Source organism: Antedon bifida, chromosome 3, assembly GCF_963402885.1.
Source record: "Antedon bifida chromosome 3, ecAntBifi1.1, whole genome shotgun sequence".
In the NCBI taxonomy this organism is placed as follows: Eukaryota; Metazoa; Echinodermata; class Crinoidea; order Comatulida; family Antedonidae; genus Antedon; species Antedon bifida.
Genome location: NC_136228.1, coordinates 8,193,967 through 8,207,739, shown reverse-complemented (window position 1 = coordinate 8,207,739; position 13,773 = coordinate 8,193,967).

Genomic DNA, 13,773 nt, shown 5'->3' with positions numbered 1-13,773 from the left:
GTAAATCAAATGGTCTTATTGAATTTCTGAATATCCTCTAAGCTATACCAATGTTATAGAAACAAATGATTAAAGATGCAGTTATTTTAAATATTGAAATAAGAAAGGAATTAAGGTACGAATATATTAAAAGAAAAACAATTGACCTTAGTTTGTAAAAGAAATCTTTATTACATTAAGACAAAAAGAAAAGATAAGGCCTGATTGACATCTAAACCGGGTTTTAAATTTCGGTTCCAGTGTCATCAGTGTATGTGGTCATTTTGACACACTCAATTGTAGGGCCATTGCTGCGAGTCGTAATATGTACTGTTATTGGCAGCTCTTGAATGTTGCCCTCGATTTCCGACAGCTCGTTGACGGTAATAACATATTCTGTGTCTTCGGAGGTGACAAGCAGGTCATATGGACGTAGAAATCTATAAATTAAATGATACAATACATTACATATTTACGAACATTATGGATCATTTGATGGATATAAAGGAAGGTTTCTGTAAATTGAATTATGAAGGTTTTTTTAACAATTGTTAATAAAACTGAATTGTGTTTCCTGTATGAATGTAGGAAAGCATGTAAAAAAACTAATAATACAGTAAATCAAATCAGTTTGATTTTGAAATAAACAATATGCATAATGATTACATTGATATATAAAAAGTATTATTAGATATTGTTCTTAGGTTATTTTGAAGGAATTGAATAATTATCAAATATTATTACATTTGCTTAATATTATCCTAATGTAATTCATTTGACAATATAATTTTAATTGAACTTAGGGGCTGGGATTATACTTGTTTTTCTTATTTCCATTCATTTATTGACATAGGAGAAATAAAACTTTTTATGCATAAATTTAACTAATTGGCTATTTAACAAATTTATATTATATGGAAAGGTTTATTATATACACATTTTGTTATGCATGTATGCACTGTGGATAAGGTGTATTATGAGCCCCCAAGTTAACAGGAAGATTAGTTAAGCAAGTGGTGATATATTTTTGCTATAACCAAACTTGTCCTTAGTACAGTACAAATCTAGTTGCTTTTACCATTGGCAGTTGCATCCAATGTGAGAATTGTTGTAGGCTTTATATAAAATTGTAAATTAATGTGGACATTAGTTTGCTTAATACAGTAGAACCTATGTTTGACGTTCTGTGATTTTACGTTCCGTGAATTTTACTTACGCTTAAAATGACTGGTGACGTCATCATTTCTAAGTATTTGGGGGTCAATTTAAAAGGGGGTCAACCTGGATTTTACGAATCCCATGTTTTATGTACGCATTTCGGACCGTATGTAAAATGAAGGTTGTACTGTATAAAATTTTTGAATACTTACTCTTCACTTGTAATTGCAGTCAGTTGGCCTACAATTTCCCGTTTTTCTTCGATGTACTATAAATAAATATTGTATAAATCAATTAACATTTTGAGTTTAGAAATTGATAGTTATCTGCCATTTGGTGGATAAATATTCCGATCTGTTTAAAACAAAGGATTTTTCTTTGCTTGTGTTATTGTTGTGTTTTGTGTATCTTTTAAACGTGTACACTAGAACATTTTGTAAGTTTGTCAACATCAACATTTGCGTAAAATTTTGCATTTTTAAAGTGAGATGAGAGATTTGATATATTTCAATGATTGATTGTAATAATAATATTAAATAATTATATGGACCAAAAGTTGTTATTAATTGACAGTTGGTGGGCATTTAATTCATATCTGGATGTTTATGACATCAAAATAACAAACAGTTGTTATGCATTTAATATTAAATTGAATATAAAATAACAAAGACTATTTGGTTGAGGTTTTTTTTTGTTTGTATAAATTTGTGTTGGTGTAATATTTGTATATTTTGCATTGGAATTGAAGATTAGAGAAATTAATTGCATTGTCATGCATGGTTGTTGACAACTGAAAAACATTTTTGAAGGGAAATAAATAAATGTTGTGTTTGTAGGTTTTATATTTCATTTTTGCGTACCTTGAGTGACATTGATGTTGTCGATTCTATTTTCTTGATATTTTGATATTCTGTAATGATAACGCCAGTTATCTCAACTCTCAGATCTGGCACCAGTTCGAGATCTGCATGCTCGCCCCATAGGGTAAGCTCAACATCATTGTTGGCATCATCTGTAATTCTAATATTTCTGAGGCGTCTGTTGTTGGTGCCGACAATTCGGACTTCCCCTACCTATAAAAGTATTAAAAAATATAGGAAACACATGACTGTATATGGAATACGAAAAGAAGAAATCTGTCATTTTAAAGTATTTTTGCAAAGGTATTTTTTTGGTATTTTAAATCAGGTATCAGTACAGAAAGAAATTACTGCCATTTTTTCCAATACTCTTGGTTTTGTATATAAAACATGATGTTCCATCCTTGATTATTTGTGTTATTTTTTATCATTAATATTTGTTGAACGAATAATTCCAATATACAAGTTAGAGAATAAGGTAAGTAGTAAAATAAAAATTTAATAATCATTTTACATACCTCTGTTATCGTGCCTTGCACAGAGGCCCTCTTTTTAGTTGGGCTTGTGAGGATATCTGCAATAGGAATTATTGGAGGACGTCTGTACTCCCAGATCAAAGCTTCAGGTAACTCGAATTTTGGTCCCCTGAAGAAAAACTAAATGAAAGAAAAAATGATTGGCAATTATTGTATATTAATTAAGTAATTGATTTACGTGAACTTGTAGTTGAAAGAGATTCAAAATAGAAAATATCATACAAGACAAGATATTGAACGTTTCAGAATTATCCAGACCCTTTTTATGTTTTATATACTTATTTTGATTTACAAACATAACAAATAAATTAGAATAAATTAGATTTTTTAAATTATTGTAAATGTTATGAAGACTGAACATTGTGGGTGAAAGGTCGATAATAATTATAAGGACCAAAATAGTAACAACAATGATGTGGTTGGTTATCAAGATGAAATTGTAAAAAACAATGACGTATGGTGGAGATTTAAAAAATAATAGTGTTTTTTGGTCAGTAGGCCTACAGAATACAGTAATGGTAAATATTGTTTAAGTATAATGCGCTGTCATGGAAAAAAAATCACTTTTGTAGCTTGTGATATTGACGGAATGATAAATCTTGTGGTGCATTCAGACTTCCAAAATTATAACTACAAATATAGAATTCTAAAATTAAACTAACACTCAATTGCAAGCGTGTGTTTACATTATAACTGAACTGCAATTGCAACATTAAGTGAATAAACCCATTCATAACAATGGTGTTTAATAGAGAGGCACGGGAAGTTGTAACAAGGTTGTTTATAATGTTGTAATCAGGGAGTCGTAATTGTAATACTTTGTGGTTGCTATTTTTAATTGGTACTTTTTTTTTTATTAACATTTTAATTTCTTTTCCATTTTTTTGGTCATAAAATATATTGTTGTGTACCATTTGAATGACATTATAAATGCATTCCTTATTACTAGCAAAACCCAAACCCTAAACATACATAGGCAGATAATTGGGTTTGGGTGCACCCCTAATGTGGTAGAAATATATTTGGCGTAGAGACATGGGTTATTATAGAGTTTGTTATTTTTTATGTAGTTTTAGTGATTTTTTTCATGACAAAGTAGTTCAGAAAAGTTAAAAAAATAAAATGTTTTGTTCAAAACTTTGCTTTATGCAGCTAGCCGAGTGGGGATATAACCGGTTGAGCCGCCGACAAGTTGAGCCGCCGGTAATTTCTATGAAACGCCCAGTGCGTCTTTTACGACATTTCGCGTAGTGATTAGAATGGTGTCCTATAGTACATTAAGTTCATGGTCTTAGGTTTATTGTGTCATGAAAATAAATAATTTATAATTACATACTACAAGTTTACATACAACATTTTTGGCTAAAAACGATCATTTCGGTGATGTTTTAGGCCTTATATTTTGGAATGTACAAGTCAGATTTTCATAAACCGTGATATATATACATAAACTTTTGAATACATTGTTATCCCTAATAAAAACGAGCACCGAGTGATGATTTTTTCATGACGGGGTCCGCAAATTGAGAATTTAAAAAGAGGGTGATGTGCTACTATCAAAGAACCAAAGAACTACTACTACAGAAAGTGGCATCAGGAATTGAATAGATTACAGTTACAATTAGAGTAGTTGTTTTCGTCCACAGAAATACAGAGGTTGGATCAAAATAATGTGAGATGAGATTAAATTGATGTGAAATACTAGCCTAATGCCAATGGAACAAATTTTAAAATTATTTTAACTATAAATGAATGCGAATTTTGTGTAACGAACACACAGAAAAAATTTCATATATTTCTGCGTAATTTCAAAATCAAAATGAATGGAAATTGTAAACATCATCTTACCTTTGTATTTGCTGTTAACGACACCTTTTTGTTGACGCGGTCAAGCACAATGCTGTCTTTGATTGCAAAGAACATATCAGTTGGCATCGCTCTGATTTTTGCTGATATCGCCATCCGATTGAAATCATTGACGAAACATTGATACAATGTGGTGTTGTCCTCTTGTATTACTATATAGCTCTTTAGGAATTGCCTGCTTCCATTGCCTTGCCCCACTTTCCTGGGCTCAAATGGATCTACTAAATAACAGTTTAATGATTTGCAAGATGTGCGTTTACTCGAAGTTGCACCAGCCATAGTTGATGGTCGAATGAAGGATATGAAGACAATTGGCTTGGGCCGCATATCAGATGGAAGGGTTAATGTTACTTCAAACCAGGGTTGTTATTACTACTATTATTATAAAAATATAACAAGTCCCTGTTGAAACGTTATAAGTAGGGTACCGCTTCCGCGGTGGTACTTTGGCGGTGCGTCGACAAGATAAACAAATTTGATAAACATTAGCTATGGAGAGATTTTTTATCTTTTATTTTTACTGTAACATAGACAAAAAGGCATACATTTAAACAAAGATACTTTAAAAGAAAACAGATATAAATAGTATTTATAAACAAATAACGAAAATTGCTGAGGTATTGTTGGGTCGTCCATGGGAAATCAATAATGTGTATATATATATTTATTATTTACAGTTGGCAGTGGTAATTATAATTGGATCATTGTAGATTTATAACTTGATACCAGCATGTGTGTAGTGATTGTGCTTTGGAGGCGTGTAATTTGGAAACATCGACCTTGATTGGCTAATTGTTATCATTTGTCATTATTTCTGAATACGGTGTTTGAGGGTGATTTGTTTAATCGCTATAATACTTCTATGGTTTAATTATTGGTCTTTTTTGTGTTTCTGGTGATGTATACTGTATTTAAAATTAACGGTAAATCTTGAAAACTCTGATTATTTTATTAATGACCCGAAGTTAAATTTTCTTTATGATATTATTTGTTTGTTCATTATTGTACATGAGATTAAATACTGATACTGTTTTGTTGACATCGGTTGTACACATTAGATGAGATGTTATGTGATGATAAAGTTTTTGTAAATAATATTTTGAATATTTATTTATTTTAATAGGCCTAGAAAGAAAATACAAGAAGTAAAAAAGTTAAAAAAACACTCATTAAAACATTCAAAAAAATTGCATTTCATTATGTAATCATTGAAAGTGAAACATTTCATAATACAAAATATATTCATTATTTAGGAAAAACTATATATACCCGAAAATTCAATAATAAATAATTATAAATGACACTTTCAAAAAAGAAATATTAAATATGAAATCCAAAATCAGTTGCACGTACGTAATAATGTGATGTAATGAAATAAAAGAAGAATGGCAATATTACGCTTTAGCTTATAATATAGCAGAAATAACACTTTGTAGAAGTATTGAAAATTGATTATGGAATTTTTAATATGTACAAAATAACCAAAAACAGCTGAAATATTGCAGTATCACCGTAGAATATATTTAATAATTGTCCGAGACTAATAATATTGATTAATTGCGAAAAATATAAAAAAGATAATTAAATTATCATTACACTTTTAAAATAGAAATATTTATAATATTTAATATTGCACACAATATTGTGATTTAATGAAATTAAAGGAAAAGTAAAATATTTATAGTTGAATTTTAATGGCTTCATGGTAACTATAATAGATTGGTATTACTTCTGTATGCACTGTATCAATGTTTCTAACATAGACATGATCTAAAAGAGTTCCACCTTCTGTTGTACTGGATTGTATTAACTGTTGGTAATTGTGTTTAGCCAGTAGGTTATTAACATGGGATGTGCCTTTCAACAAATCTTCATTGAAATCACCCATTATAATGCATCTTGTACACACTTTATGTATTGCTTCCAATAGATTTTCAAGAACCTTACAGAATTTGTTGATATTATATATAGGGGGTCGGTATATAGTTGTGATAATAACAGACATTGGAGATGTTACCATAAAGGAAATGAATTCGATATCTTTTAAATTGATGTTTAGTCTATTACAATATTTATTTCGGGTATACACTGCCACACCACCATGATCCTTATTTTTTAATTCCGAAGTAATTGTGCTGTCATTAGAATAGGATTGACACCTTGGCTGGTGATAGACTTCGAAATTGTCCATACCAATATTACTGATATCGTTGTCATTAATCCAGGTTTCTGTAAGACAGACGAAATCTGAATTGGCAAAAGATGTATTACATTTTAAGTCAGTCAAATGTTGTCTTAACCCTTGTATGTTATGCAACGTGATACAATATTGAAATTGTGTAACAATACCAGGTTCATTCGGTTGTAAAAAGGGTTTCATTTTGCTTAAGCAAGTTTTAATTGTTGGGTCACATCGTATATGTTTGGGATCAAAGTTTTCAATATAAAGACCAGATAAAGAAGTAACACGGCTAAAACCTACATATGCTTGTCCAGACAAAAATGTATTTTTAAGATTTACAACAGCTTTATTCATTGTCATTCCCTGTACTTTGTGCACGGTACATGCATAAGCCAATTTCAAAGGAAATTGTTTGCGACTGTATTTTTTCCCCATCGATTCTTGATACCTTTCAATAGACTGAAAATCAATTTGGTTATCAAATTTAATTTTGATTGATGTTGGTTTAGAATTGTTGTCAGGCCTAATTATTTCTGTAATATTTCCCATACATCCATTTGTCATTCCCTTACTTACATCAACATTTTTAATTAACATTACTCTGGCATTAGGTGCAACCCATAAGTAACTTGGAAGTGAACATTGATTAGATTTCTTTATTGGTTTGTCACGAATTGTGTCTTTCCTTTTGGTATTCATTTCTGTATCTTCTGCTTCAATACATATTATGTCTGTGCATTTTTTGTGCAACATTTTCTTATTCCAGGCTAAAACATCTTTGTTATATGAATATATATGAATAGCTTCTTCACAGTCCTCACCAGTTTCACGTGATTTCAGCGTTTCTAAATCGTCATTAGACAAAATTTGATTTTTTTCCTTTGTTCGTAATCTGTTTAACAAATTAGCGAATTTAGCATCTTCCTTCTGTCTCATTATCTCATCGAGATCTATCTGCTTGAAATTATCTGTCCATAATATATTTTGAAGCGATTCTTTATATAATGAACTGCCTTTTACAGGTGGTAATTGAAAAAAGTCTCCAACTGCCAATACTGAAACTTTACCAAAAGGTGAATCATCTCGTACTTGTTTTATCTGTCTTAATCGACCATGTATGTAACATAACATCTTTTGATCTACCATGGATATTTCGTCAATGATTAATAGTTGTAACTGACCAAGCCGATTACGAAGTTGCGTTATTTTCTCTTCTCCAAGGGGTTGATATGGAAGTGATACGTTAATAGGGATAGATAAAGCACTGTGGATTGTTTTACCATTTATATTGTATGCTGCAATTCCGGTAGGAGCAACTTTCAAAATTGAAACATCGTCTGGATTTTGCATCATTTTTCCAAGTATTCTTGTACCTTCGTTGTAAATACATTTAACCAAGTGACTCTTGCCAACGCCAGCACCTCCAGTGATGAATACATGAAATGGTTCAGGCTGTTTTCCGTTCACTTTATTTAAGTACCACTGTCTTATTTCATAAAACACTTTCTGTTGTTTGTCATTTAAGCATCTGATCATATTGTTGCTTTCCTGCTTTGAGATTCTACTTTCCGTATATTCTAATCTATACGGTTCCTTTTTCTCGGGTCCTAAATCCGGAATAATGTTTTCGCCTTGTTCATCATCATTTTCGATGTTTGGTTTTGGGTTTTCTAGCCTGTCTAATTCACTTTCAGGACACAACAATCCCCAAGCGTCTTCTGGTGGTCCATACTTATCTATATAGTTCTGTGCTTGTTCAATAACATCAGCATTACGCTCAAATTGTTGCATGTTTTCTGTAACAATGGAACTTACTGTTTGCAGATCTTCCCCAAATAATTTAACAGAACCCTTTTCATAAAAGTCTTCATATGTTATAAAGGAAGGTGGTTTTAATTGCTGATCCGTACGAAATGGAAGGAAAAGTTGCATTATACTCATATAGTATTTTTCTGGTGCTATATGCTGTTTAAATCGAGGATATCTGACGACGGCATTATTGGTTCGTGTCCGTTTTTGGATATATCCCAATTTATTCTTTAACCTAAATGTATTTTGTTTCTTCTTTTTTCCATTATATTCTGATGATGAGAGTATTCTATATTCTGAACAAAATGTTGCAAGGCACATCTTTTCAAAGTCTGGCCCGTCGGGTCGTGATTTATACTTGTCAAGTTTACTTGGCAACCAAGTGATTTCATCATCGTCATCTTTGTTTTGAATTACATTTATTGGCAAACTTAATCTTACTGGATTAGGTCCAACAGGAATGAATTCTACTTTTCTAGAACCTTCTTTTAATCTGAGGTTACAAACACGATAAACACTTTCTTGTGCAGACACTTCACGATTTTGCATGTACACGTTACCAAGTTTCCTAAGACTTTGTTTAGCGTCTTCATTTCCATCTTTAATTTCAGTTTCTGCTTGTGACAAAAGTAGTCCCATTTCTCTTTCAGCTTTTGACATGTATGAAACAACATAGGCGACACATGCATACTCATTTGATACAAACTGTAAGTCCATATTAGCATTCCAGGCTCTTAGTAAAGATGGATTATATTGATTAACCCAAGCATCTTGAGGATTTCTTTGTAACAGGAAGTCATCTTTTGTGGCTATCAGATTATTAGCATCTTCGAAATCTGCTTGTGTAATATTCAAATCTTTAAATAGTTGTTTAGTGTCTTGGTAAGGTATTTCACCAGTAAGTGCACTTTTTACACTCTTCAACAAATCTTTAGCTGCTTTTATAGCTTCATTTTTAGCAGTGTCTTTTTCATCAGTATCATTGTTATCAGTTTCATTGTTATCAACGTCCGTAATTTTTCGTTGTATAACAAATGTTTGTTCAGATGGTGGTTTGGGAAAATTAAATCTACATGTTGTACCTTTTTTCTTACATGACTTTGAATGTCGTTTACAATGGGTTTGAACACCACAAACAATTTCATGAAGTTCCTTATCCTCATCTAATGATGGAATTTTACAAGATACGTATTTGTCGATGAATTCTGTTACCTTGTCATTTTCGTCAATTCCCAATTGAGGTGCATTTTCAACCCATAGAACCATATGAATATGTGGTGAACCTCTGGCTTGATATTCAACACGGAAAAAGTAGTCAATAACTTTACCAATAGGATGAGCATCAGATAGAATTACTTTTCTCAAAAAGTTATGAAATCTTTTATCAAACATTCGTGCAACTGTTACAGGATTTGATTTCAATAGAGTACATTTGTCTGCCCATTCCAATTCATTGATATTTCGTTTGTCACCTGTTTCAAGCAACAATGTTTTTATTACTTCTGGCCATCTCATATCAGCTGAAGAAAATGATGCGAACCATGTTGGTTTACCAAGCTGTCTCACCATTGCTAGTACATCTTTTTGTGTAGACTGCCAGTATGGACAAGTTCCTCTGATTTGTTTAAGGAATTTATAACCTCTGTCACATTTTAGAATTTCTTGAACTTTAGATGCGCTTTTGAAATCTGATGCTTTCACTGAAGATACATCATCTTTCTTACCTGAACTTTTTCTGAGTGCAATAGAAACACTTGACAACACTTGTTGGATTTCATAAAGGCATTGTGCAAAAAAAATGTACTCTGTATTTTTAGCAAATCTGTTGTCAACGTGACACAATTTGTTATGAAAATAACGACCTAGAGTTAATTTAATATTTCTAGCATCATGAAATGTAGAATGTCCAGTAGGAAACAATGTTGGGAAGCATTTTCCTTCCAGTGATTTATTATTTAAAAGTGCAACAGGGCTATTTCCTTCACATGGTGCACAACAGAAAATGTCATCGAAATAATGATCTAGTATTTCTTGTCTCATATCAGTTGGTTGTAGGCATGTATCTAATTGAATTCCAGACAGTCGTGAATCAAAATCTTCTTCTTGCTCTTCATTTTCGGACAAAGATTGCTCGTCAATATCTTTACTTGCTTCTGGTAGAACATAATTCCATTCTTCATTTACAACCACGTCAGAGTACCACTTATTATTTTGATGTAAATATTGCAGGGCTTGTAAGACTTTGGTCTTATTTACGTATTTATACTCATAATAACCTTTGTAGGACAACTTTCTTTTTAATTTGACTCTTATCATTTGATCTTCAGTTTCGGGTCTAGGTAGAACGTTAACAGTTTCAACTGTGTTTGATGGCACGCAAACGACTGGACCATGTATTCCATGCTGACCACCTTTTGGTAAATGCATTATTTTCATGAAAGGAATATTTATTGCAATCAAATGCTGTTCCAAATTGTTCAATGTTTCAAGTTCATCTGGAATATTTTGCAATTTCAAATTGTTTGTATGGGCTTCTGATGGAATCTCTGCCTTTATCAATTTTCTATGACATGTGTAACATATCCATAGACAGTGCCTAGAAGACATAGCAATTTCACATTCATTATTACATTCACTGTTACAAGTATGTAAATAGCTTTCGTTGATGCATGATTGAATGTCATACTTTGTCTTTATGCATTTCATAACTTGATTATCAAATAGAAGTTTTAAACACACACAACAAACATATTCAGGGCCACGAGATATTGATTTTCTGAAGTTCTTTATTACACATTCAATTGCCTTCTTCTTTACTTTTTCACATTGTCTTTTTTGTAAATTTTTGTCTAGTACTTTCTGCCTATATTGTGGAATATTTTGATATTTTTGTTTTGATATGTTTTTCATGTTTTGTTTAAATTTCTGTCTGAAATCTGGATTATTTTGATATTTTTCTCTTTGATCTGTTTTGGTTTTTTCCTTGAAATCTGGATTATTTTGATATTTTTTTCTTTGATCTGTTTTGGTTTTTTCCTTGAAATTTGGATTATTTCGATATTTTTTTCTTTGATCTGTTTTGGTTTTTTCCTTGAAATCTGGATTATTTCGATATTTTTCTCTTTGATCTGTTTTGGTTTTTTCCTTGAAATCTGGATTATTTTGATATTTTTCTCTTTGATCTGTTTTGGTTTTTTCCTTGAAATCTGGATTATTTTGATATTTTTCTCTTTGATCTGTTTTGGTTTTTTCCTTGAAATCTGGATTATTTTGATATTTTTCTCTTTGATCTGTTTTGGTTTTTTCCTTGAAATCTGGATTATTTTGATATTTTTCTCTTTGATCTGTTTTGGTTTTTTCCTTGAAATCTGGATTATTTTGATATTTTTCTCTTTGATCTGTTTTGGTTTTTTCCTTGAAATCTGGATTATTTTGATATTTGTCTACTCGTGCTCTCTTTGCTTTACATTGTTTTTTTAATTTGTAGTTAATATCAGTTTGATATTTCTTTTTCATTGCATTGGCGTTTTTGTCATTACGTGATGTTTTTTTGTTGTCAGTCTTCATATTTTGTTTATTTTGACATTGCTTTTCTAGACGTTTTGCTTTCATTTTTTCTTTATTAAGTTGTCGTTTTACCACATCACTTTGTTTGCTGTTTCTTTTTTTAATGGTTGGTGCATTTTCATGATATGTATTACCATTATCATCAATCCATGTGGTTTTAATTTTTTTGGAATTTGATTCAAATGTCTCATTTTGTGAATTTTTATCAGTTTCTTCATAAGTTGTCGACTTCCTTTTTTTAGTTTTTTTATGAGCATTTTCGTCTATCAACACCTCAGATTTTGAATGGTTGTTCACAGAGAATCCTTTTTGTTGTTTATCATCATTTGAATAACTAATTGTGGAAGCTGCTGTAATTGCCTCAAAATGATTACCTCCAGTATACAGTATATATATACCTCTTTCCGTTGTAATTTCGTTATAGTAGCCTGGTTTTCTTGCACAAAATATTTGCCATTGGTGTGTTTGGTCATTGTATGCATATATGTCAAGGTCCAACATGTTTGCCATTGAAATGATATCAGTGTCACAAGCCCATGTACCGGATTTCATCAATTTATTCGTAACTACATACTGTTTTACACTTTTAAATCTCTGTGTGTCTAAAGTACATTTGAACCGATCATTAGTTTCCAACATGTGTTTTATATTTGCTTTTCTGAACATTGAATGATTTCTTTCGGTCCCACTAATTAAATACGCAATTGTCCTGTAGAAACAATTTCCATCACCAGTTATTTTCTTAGTAGCAGTAGGTTTTGCAATATATTCAAGTTCATTGTCATATTCACATGGTGTATCATCATTTGAGCCCCTGTAATCAATACCTAATTTATGACACAACAATTCTTTAGAATTTACTTGTAATGGTAGGTATTTAAAATACTTATCAGTTCTCTCTGTTATTACTTCAGTTGAAAGGTATATAATTTCACTGTCATCTAATGTATGTGGTGCATTTGAACACTTTTTAGTCTCAAATGATTCATTTTCGTCAATATGGCTTTTAATATCACCAAATATGTCATTATCATCTAATGTAGGTGCATTTGAATATTTGTTAGCCTCAAATGATTCATTTTTGTCAATATGGCTTTCAATATCAATGACTATATCATCAAATAATTTATCAACAGCTGTGTCAACACGTGTGTGTTGCTGAGAGTTGTTTGCTGCTTGTGAAGCATTTATATGTACATCATATTCACTATTTTCATCTTTATTGATTTTTAAAGATACACTTATTCCTGTTAATTCAAACTGAGTGGCATGTAAGGGGCAATTCATTGATTTTGCTAAGCATAAACAGTGTTTATGAATACCTTGCCAAGATGAACAGTACAGTAAGACACTACGTCCATTTTCTGTAAGCACGCCCTCATTATTTCTTGAATGAGAATCAAATATAAAGTACCCAGTATGCTGTTTAATTATAGCAAAAGTACTTCCATAAAAAGTCATAAAACATGCATCATATTTGCATAATTCATATTCTAAGGCTTGTCCTAATGACTTTGATCCATACAAGAATGCATCTTCATCACTTCCTTCTAATGTGCCATAAAGTCCTTTACTGTAATTCATTTCAAACGAGTTATTTAAAATATGAAGTTCTTTTGGTAGTTCTGACACCATTAACAATTCTTCATTCATTGATGAATCTTTTTGAATGTAGTAATACAATTCACTGCCAAGTAATAATATTTTATCGAGATCAAAAGTTGTAAAATCATTTCCATTTTTTATTTTACAGTAAAGCATAGCTATAAGAGCATTAGATACACATTGTTTACCTGCAAGTTCTCTAAATCTGAAA